Raw genomic sequence first — 14,449 nt, 5'->3', positions numbered from 1 at the left:
TCCTGTCCTGCCCCATTTTAGTTTGAGATTGGTAAGTAGCTGGGTCTCTCTGATATATGACGCTTAGAAACAGCTAACAAGCCCTGGCTTTAGCAGAGACTTTAAATCCTCTTACACCGAAAATCCCAACTCATAATATCAGGAATTTTGCCTATGTGCAGATTTTGAGGCAAAGTACTAAAGCCCTCTCAAGTGATCCAAGGTTTTTTAATAAATCTCTTAACCTTCACTATATACAGCTTCCTCAAAGACAAAAATAGTATTTAAGATAAATAAATTACCAAAGAGAGCTTTAGTAGGAAAGATCATGCAATCTTCACTTGAATGTTTTAAAATGTTTAATTTCATTTTAAAAGAATTGGTATTAATCCATTTCATATGGATCTTTATCTCTTTTGTACATGGATTTGGAAAAAATAATAACTACAAAAAGACCCTGCCAAACTTCTTTCTGAAGTGATCTCTAAAGAAGCCCAATGTGGATGACTGGTCTCTGAATAATTTATACAGTTGTTATTGCTTCATATTTACTGCAGTGAAACCAATCAACAAGTGTGCGCTAAATATTCCAGGATCTTTGGCAATTTCATCCTAAACAATCCTTACACATACATTTCCTAAATACTGCCTAATCCCCAAATGTGCAGATTTATTTGCTAAATATTAAATTCAAAGAAGAGTAATTTGAGCTCACCAGATCCTAAAACATATGCATAGCTGATCTATTATGACGAAAACTTTGTTAATGCGAAAAACCTTATTGTACTTTGCTAAACAGCGAAAACTAATCAAATGCATTTCAAATCTTCTAACCTAAAACTAATTACCATATATCAACTCTAGTAATTTGACATTTTGGGATCTGTACTGTGGCAAATAAATACTAACTATAAAAAAAAAATAGATGTAGGGTGAAAATATTTCACTATAATATCCAAGGAATTGTCACATTAAAAAGGTTACTGCAAATAAACATCACTGGATTAGTCACGTTATCGTTTATTCATGAATCCTGCACAATTTAATTTCTTCATAGTAGGGTTTGCTATCTATTATCATTATTTTCATTCATAGTTTAAGGAAAGTCAAATGGGAAAAATATTTGAAATTTCTTAACTTTAAGTATCAATTGAAAACTCCAGGTAATGTACAGACTACACAAAAAATAGATTTAGAGGGAAATTCAGGTTTGCTTCCTTAAATACTTTCTAGCCCCGAAGGAAATGATTGGTGTAGATACCTGAGCTTTGTTTTCAGCCCTGTTTCCTTTGTGGGATGGCCTCTACCATTTTTTCTGTGGTCTTGCATGGACCATAACTCACAAAGCTCCATTATCCACGGTGGTAGGCTGTTAGCCTGACTGCCCCAATGAACCACAACAATGGAATTCCTGCCGTTGCCTTCTTCTCAAATCTAGGCTGGGCCCTGTCATCTGTTTTACTTAATAGAATGTGGCACAAGTGACCTGTGTCCCTTGGGGCCAAACCTAAAAAGGCCTAGAAGTTTCTACTTTGTGCTTGCAGGACAATCAGTTGCTGTGTAAAAAGTCCAGCTACCCTAAGGCTGCCATCCCATGGGAAGCCCAACCCAGCCATGGGGAACAGTCCCATGAAGGGGAACCGTGTCTTCCAGACGACAGCCAGCACCAGCTTGTGCGGGTGAGGCCATTTTGGAAGTGGATTCCCTGAGCCCTGGATGAGCTGCCTCAAGCTGGTTGCACAAGGACCAGAGATGAACTGCCTCTCATAGATTTTGTGCCCCAGATTGCAGAATCATGAATAAATAAAAGACATGTTTGTATTTTAAGCCAGTAAGTCTTGGGGCATTTTTAAGTGTAGCAATGGATAATCATAGCACTCTTTCAACCTCTTAGGTTACAAATACGGGCAGATGAGATTAGAATCCTCCACTGAAAGAAAGAGGGCAGTGTTGCCACTAAAAGCCTGTGACTCATAGAAGTCCTGAAGCTTGCATACAAGGAAAAGCAGACTAGAGAGACAGTCTTTGTAGACTGACGTGGGCCCTCAGCTTAGCTGGGAATGAACCAGCTCCGTCCCTTGGACTTCTCAATTACATGAGATGTACCCCCTCTTCTTCTGGCTTAAGTGAGTGTATGTTAGCTTTCTGTGATTTTACAAACAGGGGAATCCTGATTAATGCTGTCTTGTTCCAGCGTGGAATAGGGGCATGAACACGTGTAAAACAAAAAAAAGTGATGAGAAAAAGATGTTGTCAGAGACTGTATCAGTTTTTTATTGTTGCTGTAACAAATTACTACAAACTTAGTGGCTTAAAATCTATCTATCTATCTATCTATGTATCTATCTATGTATCTATCTATGTATCTATGTATCTATCTATGTATCTATGTATCTATCTATGTATCTATGTATGTATGTATGTATGCATCTATCTATCTATCTATGTATGTATCTATCTATCTACCTATCTATCTGTATTTATCTATCTATCTATCTATGTATCTATCTATGTATCTATCTATCTGTTTATTTATCTTATAGTTCTGACAATCTGTCATAGATCTTGCTGGGCCAAATGCAAGGTGTTAGCAGAGCTGCATACCTGTCTAGAGGCTCTAGGGGATGATTTGTTTTCTTGTTTTTCCCAGCATGTATAGGCTGCTCCTTGGCTGTGGCCTCTTTTTCCACCTTCAGGCAGCAATAGTGGATGGATTCCTAATGATCTCACTCTCACTTCCTCTTCTGCCTCCCTCTTCCACTTTTAAGGACCCTTGTGATTGCACTGGGCCCATCCAAATAATCCAAGATCACCTCTCATCTCAAGGTCCTTAATTTAATCAGGTCTACAACATTCCTTTTGCCAGGTAAGGTAACATATTCGTAGGTACCAGGGATTGGGACTGGACATCTCTGGGGAGTCATTATCCTATCCATCCCAAAGATTATCTTTATCAAAGAGCTTCTGTTCTGCAAGGGAGTATAGTCAAAAATATAACACACACACACACACACACACACACACGCATGGTGCAACATATAGGTAACTTGCAGCAAATGGGACAAATAACCAGAAAAAAAAATTGCATGTGCTTGAGGAAATCTCCCTATAACTCATTCACTGGTTTCTTCTGTAAACATTCACTGAACCCAGAGTAGACGTAAAGCTCCTTGGCAGGTGCTAGAAGCACAAAGATCGATTTTTGTCCCTGTCTTTCCACCTCATTTCTAATAACAAATATCTAAGTACAACACAATGTGAAAATGGTTAAAGTTAAAAAAAAACAGATTTGTGATTTTGAACTCTGCCCTTTTCTTCTGAATGCTGGATTCAGTGTACCATTATATTATTTTTAAAGCACTGAGAAGATTAAAATGTCCTTTTAATTTAATAAATCGTGCAACCACACTGCACAGCCTAATATAAATGACTTTAAATCAGTAGACATTTCAGATTTAGATTCAGTGGTTCCCTAACTTACCAGCCACATCAGTTCTAAATCTACTTAAGTTTTACACTGTCACACTGATAAGCTACACTTATGCTTTACATTTGTGCTTTAATCCTTGGAATTAAAACCAATTTAAATATTGATATGCATAAACTTACATTGTGCTTCCATGAAGAGGATTGTATCTTTCACATAGACTTGAAGAGAGATTAAGATTCTAGTAGATTACAAAAGAGATTCCAGTTTTCTAATACATTTAGGTCAAAGCTCCAAAAATTGAAAAGAGAAAGTACAGTAAGCAAGGGGCAGATTTTCTGTGATGTTAGCAGAGTGGAATACAGTATATATTATTTATCCATGTATTCATGAAACAGAAAGGAAAATCACAGATTAAATTATTCAGGAGCCTGAAATATGTATAAAGAACCTTTAAATAATGTTCTACCTTGTAGGTAAACATGATTAGTCTGGAAATAGCTAATAGTTTATCCATAGCTAATTTGGATGTTGAGCTCTGAACTCCAGTTCCTTGGAAAGTTTTCCATTGTTGTTCTGTTTTGTTCCCAAGCATTGGCCCTCACTCCACAGAAGTTCTTCCTATGGGCATTGGTAGGCTGATGGGGGTGTAGAGGTAGGGTCTAGCTTCTATCTCTTCTTGAGGCATTATTCAGAGATGTTAGGACATCTACAGTATACTTGTAGATATTAGCTGATTTTTTCCCCCATTGAGAAACCAAATGGTACAAGTTGGAAACTCTTAATCACTGAGAAGATACAAACTAACATGCATCTGCCTTTTGGAGCATTTCGTCTCTATTAATAATTCTCAAATGTTTTTCTCAAACTCAAGGATGTTTACAAGGGCATTCACATGAAAGAAATTGCAAGAAGTAAATAATCATATGGGAAAATGTTGAAACTAGTAATCAAAATAGTAATAAAAAGATTAAAACACAAACCTGATGAGGTTCTGGTGAAACAGGCATCCTCAAATACTTCTAGTGAAATCAGTGCAACAACTGTTCCTTATCTTAAGAATCTCTAATTCTCTGATAGTTTGTTACATGGGACTCTAAGCGCTTCATAAATAAAAACACTTGCCAAACTGCAGTTTTAATGTTCAGATCTTGAATGTGCTGAAGTACTCCAAGTCTTTTGAGAAGCCATTGTCCAATGTTAAGAACTTTTAATTTGGGGCCATTACTTATATTCTAAATGCCTGTAATTTCATTTTTCAAAGAAAATCCACTTCAAAAACAAGGAAAGAAGTTGAGGACCCCAATTAAAACACAGAACAAGAGGAATGTTTGTAACTAACAATATATTAATACCACTTAACCGTTCACAATTATTTAGCTAATGGTTTTCTACTTCATTGGAAAAAGAAAACCATATAACCACACCACACATTTGTGTTTTTAATTAGGTGAAGTTAATTATAATAAAACAATAGATAATTATGATTTTTAAACATTTTTTGTAAACATAATAATGGCTAAACTGTTGTCTAAATCTGAGTAGTTTGATACAGTTGTTTTAAATCAGTAGTACCTCGGAAATCCAAATAAAAATCCTACCACTGAGACACCACTACATAATAAACACAAAATTCTACTACATCGTAAACACAAAGATTCATTAAACTCTAGACTTACCTGGATGCAGAAAATAAGTAAATGCATTATGCTAACATGTAAATGGAGATACTCTTAGCAGGGAAATAAACAACATGGATGTTTTTATTTGTGGTAAATAACCATTATAAATAGCCAAAACAATGGGAATGAAACACTCAAACTTTGATGGGGTGATATGGGTTCAAGGCAGATTCCTTTGTCCTAATGAAGGGAAAGCAAGCCAGACTCACTCTATTTTCACAAACTGACATCATTTTCATTCTAACGTATCTTCTACTTCTTCCCTCAAACAAAGCAATCTGACTTACACATCTTTCTTGTGATGTCAAAGACTCTTTGATTTAATCTGTTTATTAAATACTTGCTCTGGGCCTGACATTGTTCTAGGTCCTGGGGATAAGTAGCAGACACGTGGGAAGACAGAGAATACAGCTGATGGTGGAAGAAGGCAGCTAGTTTAGACGGGTGGGTCTGGAAGGCTGTGGTGCAGAGGTGTTGATGGAGCTGAGTCCTGACTGAACAGGAGGAACTGGAAGTGGAGAGGTCCAAGCCCAGGGACCAGCGAGCGCAAAGGCCCTAAGACAGGAATGAGTTGGAACTGAATGAGCTTCGTGTGTCCCAGTATCAGAAAGAAGGCAGGAGCCCCAGAGAGGGGAGTGAGATGAGCTCAGAGAAAGAGTCAGGGCCAGATTATGTGAACCTTCTAGGCCATGGCCAAGGACTTGCACGTCATCCTTAGGGCAATGAAATAGTACTGGAAGGCGTTAGCCAATGATGTGATCAGATGGATCTACTCTGTTTTTAAATGTATTATGATCTGATGAAAAGTCCTGTTTTTAAATATATCCATCTGTCAACATGGTCCCCAAATTTTGGATCCTCCCAGAAACCTAATAGGCATTTTTCTTCCATTAAAAAAAAAAATGTCTTAACTAAGACTTCAGCCACACCACCTTGCATAGGTGCTGGAGAAACAATGGTGAATATGATCAACCCCTTCCTGCTCTTAGGGAGCTTCCAATCAACCAATTCTTAGAGCTATTAATTATTTAATTAAGGACAAACAGGGTGCTTGTCATGGGTCTCTCTTGTTCTCCACTGTTTATCCATTGCCTGGCACTCAATTGGGTCCCAATATGTACTTGCTGAATGAGTCGATGCAGTCAATGAATGGCTTTACAGGTTCCAAGTTGTAAGAACTTTCATGGAAGCCTTGCCTCATTTCTCATTTAATTCAACCAGTGCTTTGGTGTAATCGGATAATTTTGGATCCTGAATTTTCCAGTTATACCACAGGGTGTTTCTCTCACTTGTGTGCCTTTCATGATGGGTAAAATTTCTTTATCCCTTTGTCCAAAGTATTGATAATATGGTACAGGTGAGGTCCACAGCCATGGCTGGACCTCTTACCGTAACTGAATGCCCTTTAGAGTGGGAAATTGAAATCCTTGAATCCTTGACTCCAGAATAAGTCCATGGTCTAGTTACTGATATCTTGTGGTCACAATGCAGGGTCAGTGGGGAGAGAGTGAGATGTAGGGAAGACCTAAGCTGAAGGATGAATAGACATGAGTCAGGCACAGGGGACCAGGGGGAGTAGTCCTGGCTAAGGAAACAGCATGTGTTAAGGAGCAAGTGCACTACCCATGATTTGTGCTGCTGCCATCACCAAATCTTAGCTATTTGTACCTTGTCTGGATGAACTAACTACTCTTATATAATGTTCCCTCACTCTTTCCTTGTGACAGTATGATGTTCTTTTAGTTATCCAGACTTTATAAAGTTTACTTTATAATGTAAGGTAGATTCACTTCTGCCCTTTGTATTATTTTTATTTCAACATATTCATAATTACTCTGTTTATTCCTCAAGATGAACCTTAAGATAATTCTGTCAAGTCCCATCACACCCAAAGAAAAATTGGAAAGAGTTTGATTTAAAATTAAATTAAATTTGCTAAGAAAGAGTCAGCATATTTAAAATATCCAATCTTCCTGCACAAGCACCAGTAAAATCTTTGTCCATTTGTTTAAATCTTTATTTCTACCTCAAAATAATTCTGTAGTTTTCTAACTGTAGATAGCTAACAGTTCTTGTTAATATAATTCTCGAATATTTTAGTTACGCTGAATAGTTAGTTAATGTAATTTTTTCATGATAGTTCTATTTGGAACACAGACACTTACTTGAATGCTCTCACTGTTTTAATAGTTTTTTGAAAGGTTGTTTTGAGTTCTCTAGGTGAAGAAATCTATGTAGTCCCTTCCTTCTTTCCAATATGTTTATATCTATTTTATTACAATAGTTAGAATGGCTTTTCTAGAAAACAAAGTGTTAAATCATGAGGGAAATAGTAGGCTTTCTTCCTCCTCCCTAATTTTTTGGGGGAATTGCCTCAAGGATTAAGGGAAGTACTATATGTTGGTTTGAGATCAGATCAGGTTACCTATTATGGAAAGAAAAAAACATTCTTCTAATTCTTGGTTTTATGATTTTTTTTCCTTTTTAATCATTATGGATGTTTAATTTGATCATGTCTTCTCATTTACTATTGAATTGATTGTCTAATTTCCTTTAGAAAGCTATCTATTAATGAACTTTCAATTATTGAATTATTTTTGTACTCAGAATAAACCTTACTCTATCGTGCACATATATTTTTAATAAATTTTATTTATTAAAGAGGCAGAGAAGACCTCAAGTTTAGTCTGGTGATTCCCAGTGGCATTTTCTAATCCCAATGGAGTTCTGAAAATCTTAAAATATATCCCTGGCTAGTTCCATTTTTCAAAATGCCATTAAAAAAAGAATATGTTTAGCATGTTTCTCTGATTCGAGTAGGAATAAACTCAACTCATGGTGAAACTGATTAGCTCTTGATTAGTGATTATGAATAACACTTAACATATGTGGGAAACATATAATACAAAATACTAACAATTATTTAATAAATGTAATGAGGTTATCCATGATTATATTCCATGACCTAATTCTACAGCAGAAGAATCTGATGACCAAGAGAAGAAAACTGCATTGCTACTTTGAGCCAGGCTGAGATAGAGTAGAATGAGTAATAAATAAAATTTTTCTCATAAATTCTTTCATAAATAAAATTTATTAAAAATGTATGTGTTTTAATCAACCATCCTTCATTTATTTCTATGCCTGAATTGTTGTTAATTTTTTAACTATATAAGACATACACATGTGAAAAATTAATAAAGTACATTGCAGAGACTCACTAACTGTTCACCAGATCTGATTTCTTTTTCTAGGCACAGAGTAGTCCTCACTTCCTACACTACCTCTCGGTTTGGTGCCACATTGTGATCCAGTTGTAACCAACATCCAAGGGATGCTTCCATTGTTCTCATGTTTTCAACCAAGTAGACATCAAGAAGGAACATTCAGCTTTCAGACATGATGAGTAAAATCGTTCAATGTGTAACTGGCAAGCTCTTCCCCACCTTGGTGAGCCAGATGTTGAAGACTTGAGACGGGATTCCATGGTCCCCCACCCGCCGTGGATGAAGTAGCCAGGACATGGGAGGAGCCTGGATACCACCAGGAGATCTGTCACATATCCGGAAAACCTACTTGGACCTTGGAACAAAAAATATCTTTCTATTGTGTTCAAGCCACTGAAATATCATGGTTTATTTGTTTAAGTAGCTAGGGTTGAATAATGCAATTCCTAAGAAGTCTAAATTTCCTTGACCATCCTGTACCCACCAATGTCAGTGCCTTCACCTCTCCTTAAGTCACCTTTGTTATCAGTATGCTATGTGGCCTTCTAATTTTTTTAATTATACATTTATCTTCATGTATATGTCCCCAGAGAAAACACACATCATTTTGTGTGAGTGCTTTTTGTTTTGTTCTGTTTGTTTTACATAAAATTTACTACAATAAATGTATCTATAGGGAACTCTTTTTTTCACTTGTAGTACATTTTTGAGTTCTAAGGCTAATTCATTGACTTTAATCACTGTACTGTATTCCAGAGTCCAGCTGTTTCACACATTATTTAGACATTCCCTTGTTGAGGGACATAGACATTGTTTTTCAACTTTTTCCAAAAGGATTATCACTGAAAAGGGAAAAAAAATATTTTGTTTAACTAAGTACCAGTAATCATTCTAATTGTTGTGACCAATTTACTCCCCCACCAGCCCTGATAGTACATGTTTTACCCACAACATCACCAGCACTGAATATTGTTATTTTTTACTTTTTTTTTTGCCATTTAGCTCACAAATGTCCCTTACAAAGTGGCAGCCCTGGAGTACTCAAAGTTTTACCTACACCTAGATGATGAAATTAAGTGATTTATTCCAGACTTCCAGCTCATGGGGTTATTGCTCTATAATGAATCACCCACATCTGACATTTTCAGATGGTTTGCCATTTTTTGGAATTTTATTTTACTCCAAATCCCTTCACTTGACTAAAGAGAGGGAGTGGGGGGAAAACCAAAACTACTCCAGACTAGAGAAATGAAAAATTGATTGATTTTTCAAAGGTACCAAACACCAAGAATTCTTATGAAATTATTTTAATATGATTTACCAGGTCTTCTTGAACTCAAACCCATGGGGACACTACAAGTCATTCAACTTCGTGTTTTAATATCAGCACAGTTCAGCTGGGTTAGAGAAATGTTTCCAAAGAAACAGACATATGTGGGTGATTTCAAACTTAATCAAAACCAGAACTCAGCAAACTTCAGTAATGCCAAGGGTGGCGAAAGAGATGATTTGTCTCTGTCGAGAGAGGCAGACATGGGTAAAACTGGGCTCCCCCCAGGCTGGATATTATACAAGACGACCCCTCTGAGGTGTTTAGTGGTCACTGAAATAGAAGCTAATAAAACATGACCCTTTAAAGTGGGTTTTGAAGTCACAGGAAAGGTTTGTAGAATTAAAATAATAAACTGGCTGTCCACTCCCCATCCTTCTCCCAACTCCATTTTGACCTCACCCTCTCTCTTAGTGCTTCCATGCACAGCGCACCTCAAAACTCTTGCTAATGCCGCATCCTCTGCCTGGGGTGGTCCAGTTGCCCCTCTTCTGTTCCATCCCAAGTCTTAGGCAGCCTCAAATCTCAGCACCACGTCCAAACTACAGCACCATGTCCTCTGTAGTAAACGTCCCTCCTTTCCTTCGAGTTTTCCACTTTGCTCCTCTGTACCCTGAAAGCAATTTTAAACTTGGCTGCTGCAGTGAAAGTTCTGGATTCACTAACTCATTTTGTGCCTTTGAACAAATGGTTTTGCCCTTTACGCCCCAGCTTCTTCATCTGTCAAATGGGAATAGAATAGGCATTCATTCAGGGAGCAGTTACAAATATCACCGAGATCTTGCATGGAAAGAGCTTAGCACAGAGCCTGACTCTGCTAAGCATTTAATGCATGTCATTACTCCCATAACACTGTATGCACAGACTGTGTGCCTGACCCTGCAGGACTGGAATTGTCCATTTTATTGTCTTTCCTTCAGTGATTGTGGATCCCTGAAGGCAGGAAACATTTCTCCATCATCTCAGTATCATAGTACATTCATGATGGAAATGACTACTTAAGAGACGTTTGGCAAGTGGATGAGGGTGGACTTGGCATGTCTGTTTAGACAGGCTGCCAAACCCAGACTGGTTATGCATACATGCAGGTTTCTAACGCAGAGGTAAAGCCACTTTCAGAGCTCAGGGCTGGAAAACCAAAACCATAAGAAGAAGAAGAAGAAAATAAGGCTTTAGGGTCCCATATCTGGAATTTTCATATCTGAATAGTCTAGTCCAGATAATTAAGGATTGGAGACAAATCATTTTGAAAGATTCATCTCGGGATGAAAGTTAATTTTGAGTTTTACAAGTGAAAAAGTATCCCATGTGAGACTACTTAGTCTGAAGGGGCTTGTCCCATACTGTATCTGTGTGCATGGTTCTTAAATGTCCAAACTCTACAAACAAAGGCAAACTTCTTTGAAAAAAAGAAAAAGGAAAGGAAAGGAAAGGAAGGAAGGAAGAAAGAGAAAGAGAGAAAAAAAGAAACTGAGAAGGAAAGAAAGACGCCATTTGCAAGCCAAGTCAGCATTCCAGGGCATTTTACAGGGAAGTAAAAATGCTGGGAAATGAGAAGCAATAAAGGAGGGTCAGCCTCACATTCCACAGAAGCCCACTGGGGGCTATGCTTCTGACCCTTAGATTGCATCTACCAGGAAAGGAGCAGCAGTTCTGACAGTGAATTAAATGTTGCATAGGCTTTCTGGAAGCAGGACTTAACAGCCAGCTGCACCCACCCAAGTCTGGTAAAACCACGTGGGCACCAGCTGTTGGAGTCTGACATGCTGTGTGAGGATTTTCAGGAAAACTTGAGGACTTTAGCAAAAGAAGGCAGCTTTTGGGCATTCTGTGGGTTCTGTAAGGGGTCTGGTTTGCCTGAGCCTTGGTACCTGGTTCCCAGAATTTGCTAGGACCCCAGCTAACATCCCTCATCAGTTCAAGAACCCCCATCACTCTCCACCAGTATCCAACAGCCTCTTCCTTGAAGCTGCCTGTCTCCTTTCAGTGAGGGGACTGTGGCTCCATCCCTCACAATGAAATTACACTTCTGGCCTCTGTCTGCTGCTCTCCATTGCCTCCAGGGAGAGAGGGGCCACCTTGTTGGGAGATGAGGGTGCCAGACGTCCCCTGGACCCCAGGAACTGGAGCAGGGCCACTGCATCCTGACCAGCACGGCTCTGGACTCTCTCTCCAACTGCCCTCCTTCTCCTCTGCCCCTATTAAAAATTGACAAAAAGGCCCACGGACCCTCCCAGGCCCCAAGAGCCCTGACTTCTTCCCAGGAGTGGACCTGGGGCCACCCGGCCTGGACTTGAATCCCAGCTCTGCCGCTGTGTGACTCTGGGCAAGTTACTTAATCACTCTGACTTCAGGTGTCTCATCTGTCAAATGAGGGTGAGAACAAGGCCGGTCTCATGTGGGCGTTGTCCTGAGCACATAAAATCAACCACGGAATGCTCTCCCCTCTGGCTAGTAATTAGGCTATTAATTATTAATCAGACCCTAATTAATTGTTCTTCATAACGTCGATCACTATATTTGTATATTAGCGACTTCTTCACTAGAATACAAGCTCTAAGGTGGGAGGATCTGTGTCTGTTTGCTCCTGGCTGTACTGTCAGCACTGAGAGCAATGTGGAACGTAGGGTAGGCACTTAAGGACTATGTATTGAATGGCTGCACTTTGTGCACATTCAGACCTCAATAGCAGTTATTTTATTAATCATTATTATCAGTGGTAGCTTGCCACATGGATCAAATAACGTGGAACATACTTGAGTATTGGCTATGTGCTCAATACAGTGAATAAAAGCTAGAAAGGGAGAAAAAGAAGGAAGGAGGATGGAAGACGAATGGAAAGAAGGAGAGAAGAACAGACATGCTCCCAGACAGAGGCGCGGGAGGAGAATCAGCTTCTGTGTGGGAGGCAGCGAAGGGGAAGCGTCGTCACTGTGAGGAGTGTGGGGAGAAGGGACGGCGCCACCCAAATCCTTGGCCAAGCACCCCTGTGACTGCAGCTTGTGGGTCAGGGAGCCAAGACACCAGGAGAGTTCGCGTTTGGTGGGAGTTACTCAGGGCTGCACTGGGGCTGCGTGACGGCTGCATCTGGGATCTGGAAGCATCTCCTGAGCCAGAGGTTGTTGGCATCTTCTGCTATTTCCCAGGCTGGGAATCAGGGATGCAGCAAAAAGTTCCCGGCCCTTCCTGTAAAGTGAGCTGGTGCTGCTCTTGGTCCCCTCTCTCACTCACTAGGTGCTTAAAGAAGAATCAGCCTGGGAATACCCAAGAGACAGCGGCTGTGAATTCAGACAGCACAGGGCCAAACCCACACCTGCCCCTACAAGGAGCCATGGTTTAGGACAGTTAACGGGTATGAATCTACTTGTGCTTTTTCTCTGTAGATGTCCCCCGTCCTCCCCATGACAATGCACAGTTGTCATGTACCTAGGTGGCTGGTCATAAGCCAGTTACATGGGGAAAAATGCTACTTTCTTCCCAGATGACCTTGACGATGAACTGAAATAGAACAAGGACACTGTGTCTAGCCAAGCTCCCAGGATGCAACAGGGCTCAAGAGACCCCACCACCTACATCAAGTCCTCAATACCTGCTTCCCAAAGGTGAGAACAAAGGCTGAGTTACAGACACCACATCAAGGATCATACAGATCTTCCACCATTTGCATGAAAAACAAAATGATTCTAAGAGTTTTCCCAAAGGAACTTGCAAGATGACAGCTTTCGAGGAAGAGAGGGCTCAGTGGCTCTCCCCATGCTCTGCTTTCTCTCTTTCCAGCAAAAGTGGGGTTAATTTCCTCCCCTGGTCTGCTTCCCAAGTTGTCCAAGATTCCAGATTAAAAAGAGCAGGGCATGGTAATCTGGGTACATTTCTCTTGCCTGTCTGTCATTATTTTCTCAAACCTTTGGAAACTCTGGGTATTCTTTTTTTTTTTTTTTTAATTCTTTTTGTAGTTTACATTTGAATGATGGCTAATATGTAAATGGCTACTTTAATAACATCTCTACAAAACTGGTCCTTCCTCCATCTCTCTTTCCCTCCCTCCCTTCCTCCCTCTCTATTTTTTCTTTTCTCCCAAAGCTTTTGTTATCAGAATTCCCCACCCCCACAGAGGGAACATTTTAGCAGCATGGGTTTATGGCTACCGTAAAGCAGAAAGTTTGAAAGGCAAAGCCAGAGACGTGATCCCCAGTTTTATAACAAACTCCTGTCAAAACATAACAAACCACAGCCAGACATGAGCCACAGTGACAGAATGCAGGACCATAAAGATGATGGAGATCAGACAGGACAGGCACTTTATAGAAACAAACACCTTCCTTGCAAACAGATAGAGTGAGCCCAACACTGAAAAATCCTTCTTGGGGAAAAAAAATGGTCCGAAGAAATAAGGACAAAAACATAAAATTCAAATGACAGCCCAGCCCAAGGAGATAAACCCAGGGCAGTCAAAGAATCCAATTTTACTAAATCAAACTGACATCTCTTCCTGACTTTAATTGACCTCAGTAAGCTGGATCCTGAACAAACATAACATTAAGAAGTGGGTAGAAATGGACCATCCATAAGTGTAGGTGTTTGAAGTTTCACTTTCACAGGACTTTCTTGATTCTGTGTAGGAAACATGAAATCATTCAGTTCACTGGTGGTGGCCACAGAACCCGGCAGAGGTCAGGGATTCAGTGTTTCTGAGAGTACCACATGGAAAGTTCTAGATCTCAGGTCTGGCTCCTGCAATATGTCCAAACCCCAAGTCAGATTTCTTTCTCTCTTTCTTTTTCTTTCTTTTTTTTTTTGCATTTAA

At 39.5% G+C, this 14,449-nt stretch overlaps 1 protein-coding gene across 10 annotated transcripts in view; it reads right to left on the bottom strand.

Moving 5' to 3' along the window:
• Positions 1-14,449, bottom strand: part of LDB2 (LIM domain binding 2) — a 349,516-nt gene that overhangs the window by 74,797 nt on the left and 260,270 nt on the right. The window lies entirely within an intron of this gene.

Source organism: Camelus bactrianus, chromosome 2 (assembly GCF_048773025.1).
Source record: "Camelus bactrianus isolate YW-2024 breed Bactrian camel chromosome 2, ASM4877302v1, whole genome shotgun sequence".
In the NCBI taxonomy this organism is placed as follows: domain Eukaryota; kingdom Metazoa; phylum Chordata; class Mammalia; order Artiodactyla; family Camelidae; genus Camelus; species Camelus bactrianus.
Note: the sequence above shows the minus strand (reverse complement) of the source record. Positions and strands in the feature narration are given on the sequence as shown.